This window comes from Branchiostoma floridae, chromosome 3, assembly GCF_000003815.2.
Source record: "Branchiostoma floridae strain S238N-H82 chromosome 3, Bfl_VNyyK, whole genome shotgun sequence".
In the NCBI taxonomy this organism is placed as follows: domain Eukaryota; kingdom Metazoa; phylum Chordata; class Leptocardii; order Amphioxiformes; family Branchiostomatidae; genus Branchiostoma; species Branchiostoma floridae.
The window spans coordinates 13,786,937-13,799,265 of record NC_049981.1 but is presented as its reverse complement, the minus strand read 5'-3'; positions in this window follow the sequence as shown (position 1 = coordinate 13,799,265).

The window sequence follows — 12,329 nt, the reverse complement described above, 5'->3', positions numbered from 1 at the left end:
TGTTGTTTTCACACAATATTGACTAATATATGTGACAAGTATGCTCCTTGGATAACTGTTCGAATCCGGGGTCATGAGCCGCCCTGGATGACTCAAGAATACTTAGCCTTGGCTCGTGATAGAGATTTTCATTTCAGTAAGGCGAAGAAAACAAAACTCCCTCATGTTTGGGAGACAGCCAAGAGACTAAGGAATAAATGTAATAACATGGCACAATATCTGAAGAAGCAATATTACCACAATGAAATCAAAGCCAAAGGTAAAGACAGTAAAAGTCTCTGGACGACGCTAAAAACCATCTTGCCCGGCCAAACCAGACACACTACCACCGGAAATGTCTCTAAACAGAATGAAGAAAACACTGCAAATAGATTTAATGCCTACTTTACATCTATAGGTGCTAAACTGGCCGCAGCTTTCACTAGTGTCTATACACCAATCTTTGGACCGCCAAGGTTCTCCTTCAAGTTCACAAACATACCTACAGAGTTTACTTACAAACAACTGATAGGTCTTCCCCTAGGGAAAAGCACTGGGCTTGATGGGGTTAGCAGTCGACTCATTCGACATGCTGCACCTGCTATTGCTGGTCCCTTAACCTACATCTACAATCTGTCTCTCTCTACTGGCGAAGTACCCAGGGAATGGAAAAGGGCTAAAGTGACTCCATTGTTTAAAGGTGGTGACAAAGATGATTGCTGTGACTACCGACCCATTTCTGTACTCCCATCATTCATGAAGACATTCGAAAAAGCTGTCCATGCCCAGATATACACCTTTCTGAATGGACATAACATACTTAACAAATTTCAGTCAGGTTTCAGACCAGCTCATTCTACTACAACAACATTGATCCATGTCACTGACACTATTCTCGACAACATGGAGAAGGGACTTTTTACCGGTGCCGTCTTTCTTGATTTAAAGAAAGCTTTTGACACCGTATGCCACACTATTCTTCTCGACAAGTTAAGAATGAGTGGTTTCCAAGATACTGCTCTGGCATGGTTCCGGTCCTATTTAGATGATAGAAAGCAAACCACTGTTGTAAATGGGGTGGCAAGTGATTTCATGGGAATTTCTGTTGGGTTTCCCCAAGGTTCCGTACTAGGGCCTTTGTTGTTCATCCTATACATTAATGACATGCCCGACATATTGCAACATGGGAAGGTATGTCTATATGCAGACGACACCGCACTGTTCTACGCGGCGAATTCAATCAGTGACCTAAACGAAGCACTGAATGAAGACCTCCGTAACATAGACGTATGGCTACACTCAAACAAACTGACTTTAAATGTGAAGAAGTGTAAGGCTATGTTATTTGGCACTAGGAACAAGCTGCGTCTAGGTACTGATAAACTGACAGTAACTCTTTCTGGCACATGTTTGGAGGTTGTTTCCAGCTTTAAATATCTCGGTGTCTGGTTTGACTCGTGCCTAACGTGGCAAGATCATATAGATAAATTGTGCAAGGGTGTATCGGCCAGACTAGGTGTGTTACGGCGTCTTAAGCCAGTTTTGCCAAAACGTACCCTTGAGATGTTATTCAATTGTATGGTCCTTCCCAAATTGGACTACTGCGATGTTGTGTGGGGTAACTGTGGAAAATGCCTTTCAGATAAGCTACAAAAGCTGCACAACCGGGCTGCTAGAATTGTACTTGGTCTTTCATATGTGTCTCACATCGGTAGTGATGAACTTTCTAGTCTACACTGGAAAACTCTGGAAACTAGAAGAAATGAACACCTGTTGCATACAGTTTACAAGTCTGTTAACCACCTACTGCCAGATTATCTCAATGTATTCCATATGGTATCAGAGACTCACAGTTACCCTACTCGCCATAGTTTAAGCCAATCAGTACAGCTCCCACAAATTCACTTGGAATGTGGAAGACGTAAGTTTAGCTACAGGGGCGTTTGTCAGTGGAACCACCTTCCAATGACTTTAAAAACGGCTCCCAACATTGCAACATTCAAGCATATGATGAAACTGGGCTGACCTCTGACCTCATGACCGGACTGAAGTATGATTATGGAAAACGGTCTTTGTATATATTATTTGTATGTTATATATGGTGCCGATGCGTCATGTATTATGTGTTATCCAGGGCCCCACTGTAAAGCAGTGCGATGCACTGAGCTGGGCTACCCTGGCTAAAGAAAACAGAATAAAAAAATAAAAAAAAAATAATTCATATCGTACTTCAAAACGGCAATTTCAGTTTATGAAAACCTATTCATCTTTTAACCAATGCCTATTGCTATACGTTTCAATCTTTTCGTCCGATAGATACTAGTATTTCCTTCTCCGCAATAATAGTTGTACTCGTACAGAAGGTTCAATACTATGTGCCAGACTGTGGTTTTTCACACAACGTCTACCAGACTCCAACGAGTTGCTGGGAAACAGCACAAATTTGCCAAATGGATGAATAATATGTCAGATTAGTTAGCCGACTATAGAGTACAGTTTGCAGCTCCTCTGGTACACTATTCAGTTTAATGGGCGAATTTTTCCTATTTTCACCACTACATGGGGGTTTGGTAGTTTTGACCGGGTCAAGACCAAGTTCAGCCATGATTTCCCAAGGTAGGTAATTAGTGACAGTCTTGTGCACTACGCCCCTGGGACGTAGAAAACGACAGCACTGTCTTATCCATAGCGTGCTCTGTCCATAACGAAGGGACAATTATGATTAAGCTTACGGCGTGCAGGACATTGCAAGAGGCTTTATTTTAACTGGAATATAATTATCTATCCCTAGCGTGCTTGTTCTTGGATATCTGTCTGCATGAAAAATGGACGTACTGGGAGCGGGAGAGAAACAGAATCACCATAGTGCACCTGGATGACCTCACAATGCCAGGTGGTGGGGTCACTAACCTCTAGCTAGGTCAGTGGCGGAAGCTGAAATTGAAAAAAATGCCCCCTCTAAAAAGAGTCCCCCAATAAATCATTTTGGAGTGGTTCATGCCAGAAGTTATAAAAAAATTGTAATAACCAGCTAATGCATATCTATACAAATTACAGGTCATTTCTTTGTAATGTCAGGACACATAATTTTGGTATAAAATGGCAAAAAACTCAATAAAATCATTTCAAAGGTAGGTATGAAATAAATGAAAAAAAACTAGAGTTCGGCGACCTCATACCTCCATGAAAATTTAGAGCTTTTTGTAAATTTCATGCAATTGACTAACACATTAACATAATTTATGCGTGGTGTTGTTCATCATTGACTAACGTACACATGTCACAAGTATAAAATTCCAATCATTAGACATAAAGCGGCTTTGCAATTTTTACATAAATTATGCAAATACGCTCCTCATTACCATATTTGGTATCTGCTTATATTCCATCTATCATAATTGATAAGTGTTACATTTATTGAAGTCCAGTTATTGCTAATAATGGTATTATACAATTTCCTCATTAATTATGCAAATAAGGTCCTCATTTGCATAACATGTATATCATTATGAACACCTTTGCCTAAGCTACCTGCACCCCTAAAATGATGCCAATCCGTCAATCCTTTCTGCAGTTGTCCTCTTTGCAATGTCTTGACAAAAACGCCCCTGCAGTTCCAAAATTACATGTTAGGGGGCTGAAATCTGCTCCACTTTGTCATGACACTGCAAGCTATCTACCACCTAAATGTCAAAACTATATCATGTCCGGGACAAGAGATACATTGAAAAAACTGCTATGATAGAATATTCCCATTAATTATGCAAATTTAGTCCTATTTTGCATAATTAGTATCTTATCTTGTACAACATTGTCTAAGGTACCTACATACCAAAAATCATGAAAATCCATTGTTCCCTTCTTGAGTTATCCTCTTCAGAAGTTTTTGACAAAAATGCCCCTGCTATCCCAAACCTAGTCGGTAGGGGGCCAAAACTAATGTCCCTTATTCCTGAGGCCAAGAGCTATCTAACACTCAAAAATCGTGACCATAGCGTGTTCAGAACACGAGATAGCAAAACCGGAAGTTGCGCTGCAGTACCAAGGGAAGTCGCTAGGGGACCCAAAATCTAATCACTTCTAGCTTTCATCACACCCCACCAACACACCAAGTATGAAACTAATCCATCCAGCCGTTCTTGAGTTATCTTGTTGACAGACAGACAGACACACACACAAACGCTGGGTAAAATATAACCTCCATGACATTTCATGGAGGTAACAAAACATTTCCGGGTGTTTGAAACACTCTAACATCTATTATCATAATACCGGTACGTTTACGACGATTTCTCTAGCCATACTGATTTGACACATTGTCAACGCATCATTTTCTCCAGTTACATGTTGCTGTTATAGGTTACCCTTGCCACTTCTTCTGTGTAACTTTTCTGCCACTCTTGTCCTGCTAAAAGCGTAATATTGTAATTGTAACACGCCGCGGAATTACACGGCGAACGGGCGCGTGGTTGGGAGGGGGTAAAAATACCGGTAGGAAGAAACACGGCACAATTAACTGCCGCTATGTACATATATACATCCTCTGATGTTCCTTCCTTTTCTGTCAGTAAATGCATAAAACATAAACCTGCATGAGCATACAAAATGTCATGAGAAAACGGACGTATACTGCCAAGAATTTTCATTTAACTTCTGTCCGTCACAACCGCTATGACGTAACACTTCACTGCTAGCATAGATATAAAAATGGCGGGAAAATGGCTGCGTACGTTCAATTTTGCCCATTCAGTCGTAGATCCGGGCTATTATGCAACGGTTCTTCACACTTTTACATGAGTTGTAGGTCACCAACAGAAATTCAAGATTGTTGTTGAATCATGTTCGTCTTGTGCCGTGAGCATGTGTTATTATGATCTATAAATTTGGCAATGAATGTGACAGTGTGTTCGTCCCACGACGAGCTGCCTACCCCGAAAAAAGATACTGAAAACTTTTGGCCTTGTTGTCTTCGAATGCATTGTTATAGATGCTTTGTAAATGATGTATTGGACACCTAGATGTCTGAAGTGTGCACGGCTCAGAAATAACTATTGTTGCATGTGTAGATCTCTTTAAGTTCCAGTATTTTGAATCTACCGGTATAAGTCTTACTACCGGTATTATGCCAATGCATGTTACCCTTTTGACTAATTCCAGGTCATTTGACCCGAAATGACGGAGATAAACTTTAAGTTGATATATTTGAAGAAAAGGGAAAAGAAACACCAAAATATCTTAACTCAGGGCTGTGGTATGATTGAAATGCAAAATGATATAGTTATAAGAAATTCTACTTAACTCTACGAACCCAGTGCAGCTTTCCGATCAAGCTCCGAATAAAGATGTGGACATATGAAAAGAACTATTTTGTTGTCACAGTGGTAGGCTTTTGTAACCCTTGTACCTGCCGAAGTCTATATACTTCTGTCTGAAAATCAGATTTCCGATACATGTCAACGATTGATGAAATCGGATTTACCATTTGACTGCGTTTTTCTCCTTTTGTATTGTATGCTTAATTTGCCAATTGTCGTCATAAAGGTGAAATCCTAGACCTGTCAGTATGGATAATTCCGCATAGTAACAAGAGAGTAAAATGGTTTGTATGAACCCAGTGCAGCATCCTGGTCATCCTCCCAATAACAGTGAACATAAGAAGATCGTTTTTTTTCTGTTAGCGAAATTTGTTCTCCCATGCCCTTGTTACAAGAGAGACTTTTATATGTCTGTGAAGTTGTGATTTCAATAGGTGAAATCGGATTGTCCACTTGAGCTGTTTGACATTTGTGAGCTGGGGCGTGGGTTGAGTGATACTGTCTCAGAAGATGATCCTGTCGCCAGCCCAACACATGTGCCTCTCAGGCGACGTCTGAGAAGGAAATAGAAGACAGAGAGGACGATTTACCAGATTCTATGACATCCTGTGGCGGAAATAAGTTCGTTCTATAGTATTGTGTCGTGGCTAGTGGCACACGGGGCAGCAACTTTTCTCCAGTAGTGAGTTGTAACGTTATCTTTTACTGGGATACACTCGAGGCGTGGCTCTCCTCAAACAAGGGACCTCCATTTAACGTCCTATCCCAGGGACGGCCCTAGCCGAAGCTAGGTACTCATTTTCACCTGAATGAAGTGAGGAAAGTCGTGTAAAGTACCTTTCCCAAGGGCACAAGATCGGTAGCACACCAACGAATTCGAACCAAGAACCTCTGGTTTATGAATCAAACACCCCACCGACTGCGCAACACGACCCCTAGTGTTATCAAAGGATCAGAAAACTCCGTCCCCGCTGCCAAAGCCTCTCTAGATCGTAAGCCTAAAACAAGCTTTTGCACGTACGTATACGGTCAAGCTAACAATGTGTATTTTCTCTGGTATTTGCGTCAAAGTTGAAGTTTTCGCTGGCATTTCGAAGGCCTAAATCACACGATGACACCTAACCTCACGTTGATGCGCCTGAAATCTCGAAACATCTTCATGCATTTGATGCTGCAGGCAAACCCTTTTGGGATCAAAGCTAGAAAATGATAACTAAATTCATATTCAGGTCATTGCCCTGCTTGATAAACGTTCAAAGTGAAAGACAAACCCACAGTGCTATGCAGCAGTATTCATGAATGCAACAATGACTATCACCAGAGTTGGTTCTCTACTGGTATTATTCTTATGAAATACACTTCAATATATAAGTGATGTTCCATTATTATTTGGACTATTGCACACGTATATCCGTGATTTCAACTCAATATTGATTTTCCTTATCATTTATCAGAGAAGAATATTAAAACTAAGGATCTCATGCCAGCACCAGCAATCGTTGAACACATGTTTCTTTTATCACATAGCTATCGGCAATGATGGATTTTTACATCGCACATTGACTTTGCATAAGGTGATGACATGCATGTCATGTCCCGGTGTTTGAACGCATTGTCAAAGTGCACTCCAAGTCCTACTAGCTTTCAACTTGTACGGCACTTCGAAAACATAGATATCCATTTTGAAAACACAGAATATCCATCAAAGATAGCCACCCTTCGTAGCCGCCTACGTGTAATGTTCTTCGACACCTTTACTTACCTCTGGCTCTGTTTGTTGAGTCTCCTGGAAAACAAGACGAAAGAAGTCTTTCTTTTCCAATGCAAATCCAAATACAAGATGTATGATACCTTTAGTATCAAAAAGTATGGATGGAATCTTTTATGTATCAACACGTAACGCGGTATATAAAGAATATACGGTTGGATAAGGTATTCGTGACAGGTCTGTTGACGATGTATTACAGGTACACACAACTTGTACACATTGAAAGATCCAGTTGCGTCATGAAGTAATTTTTTCCCGTCTAAGCTGATGTGATACGCATATACAGCCTTGTATCTTACGCATATTTCAATGGCTTTTCTTTCTTTTCTAATAAATGGACGGATCAGCTGTTGCATCTGATAAGTGCTGGAAAAAACATAACAGTTTTAGATGCGTTTTAGATGAATGAGTGCTTGATTGTACTTAAAATTACGGGGGTAAATCATTTGGATCTGAAAACTTTATCATTTTTTGCTGGCAACTCTTTCACATTTTCCTTTGCAGAGGGGACCAAAGTCGTCTCAAAACTCCTCTTGGAAACCCTTCTGTGTCAGAGAATGCTCTTTCATGAGCTCTTTCTCTCCTTTACTTTACTCCTTTTCTTGTCATCATAGATGCACATATAATTTTCCAAGTCTCTGCATGAATCTTTTCTGTTGTTTTACCTTGACTGATGTGATAATGTATTCCAGAAATATAGGTTGTCAAACGTAAATTCTACTGACAGTGTCTATATATATAATACTAGTATCTGGTAGTAGACCTAAGACTCGCCATCAAGAAACCTCAAACAAACGCTGGCAGAACATTCGTCAAAGTTGTCAGCCACATCGAAGTTGCCAAATGATTCATAGAAGTCGTTGTCTTTAAATCCCAGTTAATCAGTCTGCGATAATGGTCCGACTCGACACTTCAATTTGAAGTCGTGCATCATTAGGTTTGTCTTCAGAACGCCCTTAATCTAATTCTAAGTGTGGGAGACAGTGTTCGTTCAATGTCATAAATAGTTAACCAGAACCCAATTTCTCTCTATCTCGGTGACCCATGCCGTAATAATAGGCTACTAAATTGTTACTAATGTATTTGACCCAATCAAAGCTAGCCTCATGTCACGTGATCTGTGCGACCTTTAGCTCTCATGTCACGTGATTACCTATTTATAGCTGAAGAAAGATGGCGGGTGCCTTCTGAAAACCCTTCAGTGAGTCGTTCTCTGGTCCCATCTAAAAATTCTTTCTTTCTTTATTTATTTATTGACAATGAAACAACTCCTTACACGGGCTGCCTAGGCAGCTTTGGGCTGGTAGAACCGACAGAATTGCAGACGGACATACACAGAAGAAAAACTGTACTATAGTCCATATATAGACTGCTACAATTTGGATATTACACTTCTCAATAAGACGCTAGATGTTGACATATATACACTTATTGCCATATCCAGGACCACTTCTGATACCGTCTAACTCTTAACCCCGGAGTTTTTCTCCGGCTTTCGTGATGAGGAAGGAAAAGATGCATTTGTTCCTGGTGCATGCATGAGTTCCTTGAGTGGGTGCATGTCGGTCCCCCACCCCCAAACAATTCATATAACAGAATATATAAGACATACATGCAATTGTTGTATACTACACTTTACACATTACACCATATTCGATGTCGTAGGGGGATCAAATGTTTCAGGATAAGGTAAACAATTGTCAACTTGTTTCAAAATGTGGTTTCCGAAAGTGGTTCGTTTTAAGATCAAGAATAAGTTTGACCTACATAAATAACATGAAATGATTCATATTTGGGGGAGTGAATTCAATTCATCAAGGCTCTTGTATTAGAAGAAAATAGAACTATAGATTAAAAGAATAGTCGATGAGATAGGGTCTACCAATATGCTGTAATGTTAAAGACGCAATATCTGCAATGAAGCCATTATGATGATGATTAGAATGCTGTTAGCCTTTTTGATCGAGTTTGCAGTTTTAAAAAGACTTGACGCTTTCTGATGCTGATGATGAGGATATAACAAAGTAAAGTGAGGTCAGGGATACACACAAGGTTACAGGTAGGTGCCATCATGAAATGTTTTGAACCGGGGGATGACATGCGGTATTCTTGGAAGTCTGATATATTACAAAGTAATCCGCTCATTTCTAGCCTGCAGTTTACCCCCAGGGCCGGCTAATAGCATTGTATGTGACCGGTCATCCGTTTTAGAAGGCGTTCTCTTTCCAGCAGCGCATTAACAGGTCTCGGTGTATCCCCGCGAGAGTTGGGTAAATGCATCTCAGGATCCCTACGGCCAATTTGTCGCACCATTTACGATGCTAAAGCACGGAGAGGCTGCACACTTTATTTTCATACTATCCACCCTAAGCTTTAATGAGCGATGAATTTCACGGCTGAGTGACTCGGTCACAATCATTTCAGCTTTCTGCTAGAAGATTATTTAGATCACCTGCTGATCTTGTGAAATCCCACAGACTATGTTTTAAAGATGCAATTTATTTCATTTTCAGCAACGTTTAATAGAAAGTATAATAAGTGGAAAGGTGTCTTTGTTATAGCGTTCATTTCGTTCCCTTAAGCAGTACGAGTTACATCAAGCAAGCACATTAAGGCTTATATGCCAGACCGTTGATATATAGGAAAACTATTAAAGAAAAGTTTGAAATGGTCTTCTAGAAGACCTGTTACCTTAGCAAAACTATAAAGGCAGAATCTGACATTCCAATTAGTCAATTTTAAAAAACAATTTAGAACAGTAAGATTACTCGCAAGACACACAAAATGTGTCTTTCTTAGTAGCTTTTCTTGGTGGTTATTAGATATTGGGTCGTTAGATCAATAAAGGCAACGCCAACGTACTGTAAATGCATTTAATTTCGCGGGGATTTAATTTCGCGGTAGCGGCAAAATGGACATTTCGCGGTGGATTTAATTTCGCGGTAGCGCCATCCCGCGAAATTCAATGCATTTTCAGCACTGCACTGTAGTCACGAACTGCCGTGTAAAACCCGGCGCCTCTACAAATCGCCAGTCGGAAAACACTTGCTGGTTACCCGGTATGGGTCCTATACAGACGGATAGAACAGTTTCCATGCTTTTGACTTGTTCTTGCGTGAGCCACTGTTACTGATCTAATCGTATCTACCCTCTCAATACGTAATAGTATACAGTAGTACGACCTTTGTATCATGGTGAACATACTGTACAGTACTGTAATACAGTTGGTCGTATGAAAAAATTACATGTGTGTCTTCAGTCAGTGACAAAGACAGTAGTAGTATGTACATGGAGCGGAAAAGGGGCACCTTAGGCGGCGCCAGCAGACGAAATATTCGCGGTGGATTTAATTTCGCGGTGAAGCGGCCGCCGCGAAAACCGCGAATATTAATCCACCGCGAATATTTCTGCATTTACAGTATTCTTTTTCTTGGAAGATTTTCTTGGGGGACTTGCTTGACGTCCGGGTCATCCGGATTGACATCAGCAAATCTACAAAATCGAAAATCACCCAGAGCATTGATCAGGAAGTCGTCATAGCTGTGACGTCATTTCCGCACTTTATGGCACTTCCAAAGAAGTCTCCACATCCCTGATGTAATCCCGTGAGTCAGAATGATGAAGGAGAGATCCTCATGACTTTACGGGTTTGCTTCCGTTAGGCGAACGTCTTCATTTTCAAGCAGTCGCTAAGGACCAATATCAACAGGAAAGGGAAAGAAAATTGAACTTGATCATATTTTGATGAACTGCAGTGCTTGAGATTTCTCGCGCCAAACCTTACAAATGATACGTATGGCAGATGTGCATTGGAGGCATCACCGTTCCTATATCTGGCAATCACCGAGAAAAGCTGTTAGGAACAACCATCTGATGCCTTTGCGTCTTGCGAGGACTCTTACGGGTTTAGAATAGGAAATGAGTCATTAGAATATCTGATAGTTTTATTGTGCGATACATTCGGGGATTCATGGGATACGGGAAAGAACTAGTTGATACAACTTTACAAGGATGTGACTAGAATACTTTGATAATGGGTGTCTTTACTAAACACATATTCATATGGATCTTTCACACGAAAGTCTAAAATAGCACCAAGGACAAACCCAGTGCATCTTGCAAGTTGTAGCAGTCCTAATAGAAAGAAAGATCATAAACATGCTTCAATCACGTAAGTTACCTGCCGTAACACAGGAAAGTGCAGCATCTTCTCAATGCTATTAATTTAAACACAATTTACAAGACTTGCGTAAACAAAGTAATTAATAAGTGCAGATGACAAAAATAATTCATCGTTCATAAATTTGATAATTGAGAAAATTAGGTAGGTCCCAATTATTTCAGGTGTTGGTCTTCATTCATAACAATATTGTGTGTATTGCGCTGTCTTTTCTACCATTAAGCTTCTATGGGACTCAATCACATTTCCCGAATACATTTTTATTTCTCTTTAGTTTCACTTAAGTCGTTAATGACAGAAGAGACAGAGAATGCATCACGTACGTTTTGGGTTTCCCCGAAGATCCATCCATGTAAAGTGTTGACATGGAAGTGTTCATACTGTCATGGTGCTCAACGTATTGTCACATCAATGAAACGTTTGATTTTGCTCCCCGCTTTCAAAAACACGTCGTAAAACAGCGGGCAAACCCTCCGGGTACCTATTATCTGCTACCATGTACAGAGAGTTGGGTCCCCTACTGTTGGCGATGAATCAGTGTTCTGATAGTGATATTCTTCAAGTGTAAATTATATGTCAAAAGGTCAAACTAACAAGAATGTACGAATCATAGTTATTAGGGGGTTCAAAATGTCCGGTTGTCCAGTTCAACCAAATATTGTATCGACGTCTGTTTGATGAATTAATGAATACCTTTATCGTACATTTCTACCCTTCTAGGCTAAGTACAGGTTCGCAATTATAGACATATTTGTGTACAAAGAAACGTCTAATATACTCCTATACATTCGACTTCCTCTCGCTTTTTGTAATTGCATAAATGTAGCTAGTTGTATGATTAGTTAGGATCTGTTTATCGAAGGCTGTAAGGAATGTGCATTTCTCTTTACTATTCAAGTACCTGGAGTGGAGAAAAGAATAAGCATAAAAATAATGATTTTACACAATTTTCCTTGGAAATTGAATACAGCCTGGCATCCATCGTCAATCCACCTCTGCCTCGCTTTTCCGATTGCTTCTCTTTTTAGAAATGATCACACAGTAGCGAACTGGATCTATAGGCTATCTCATGATCAGGTACAGCACT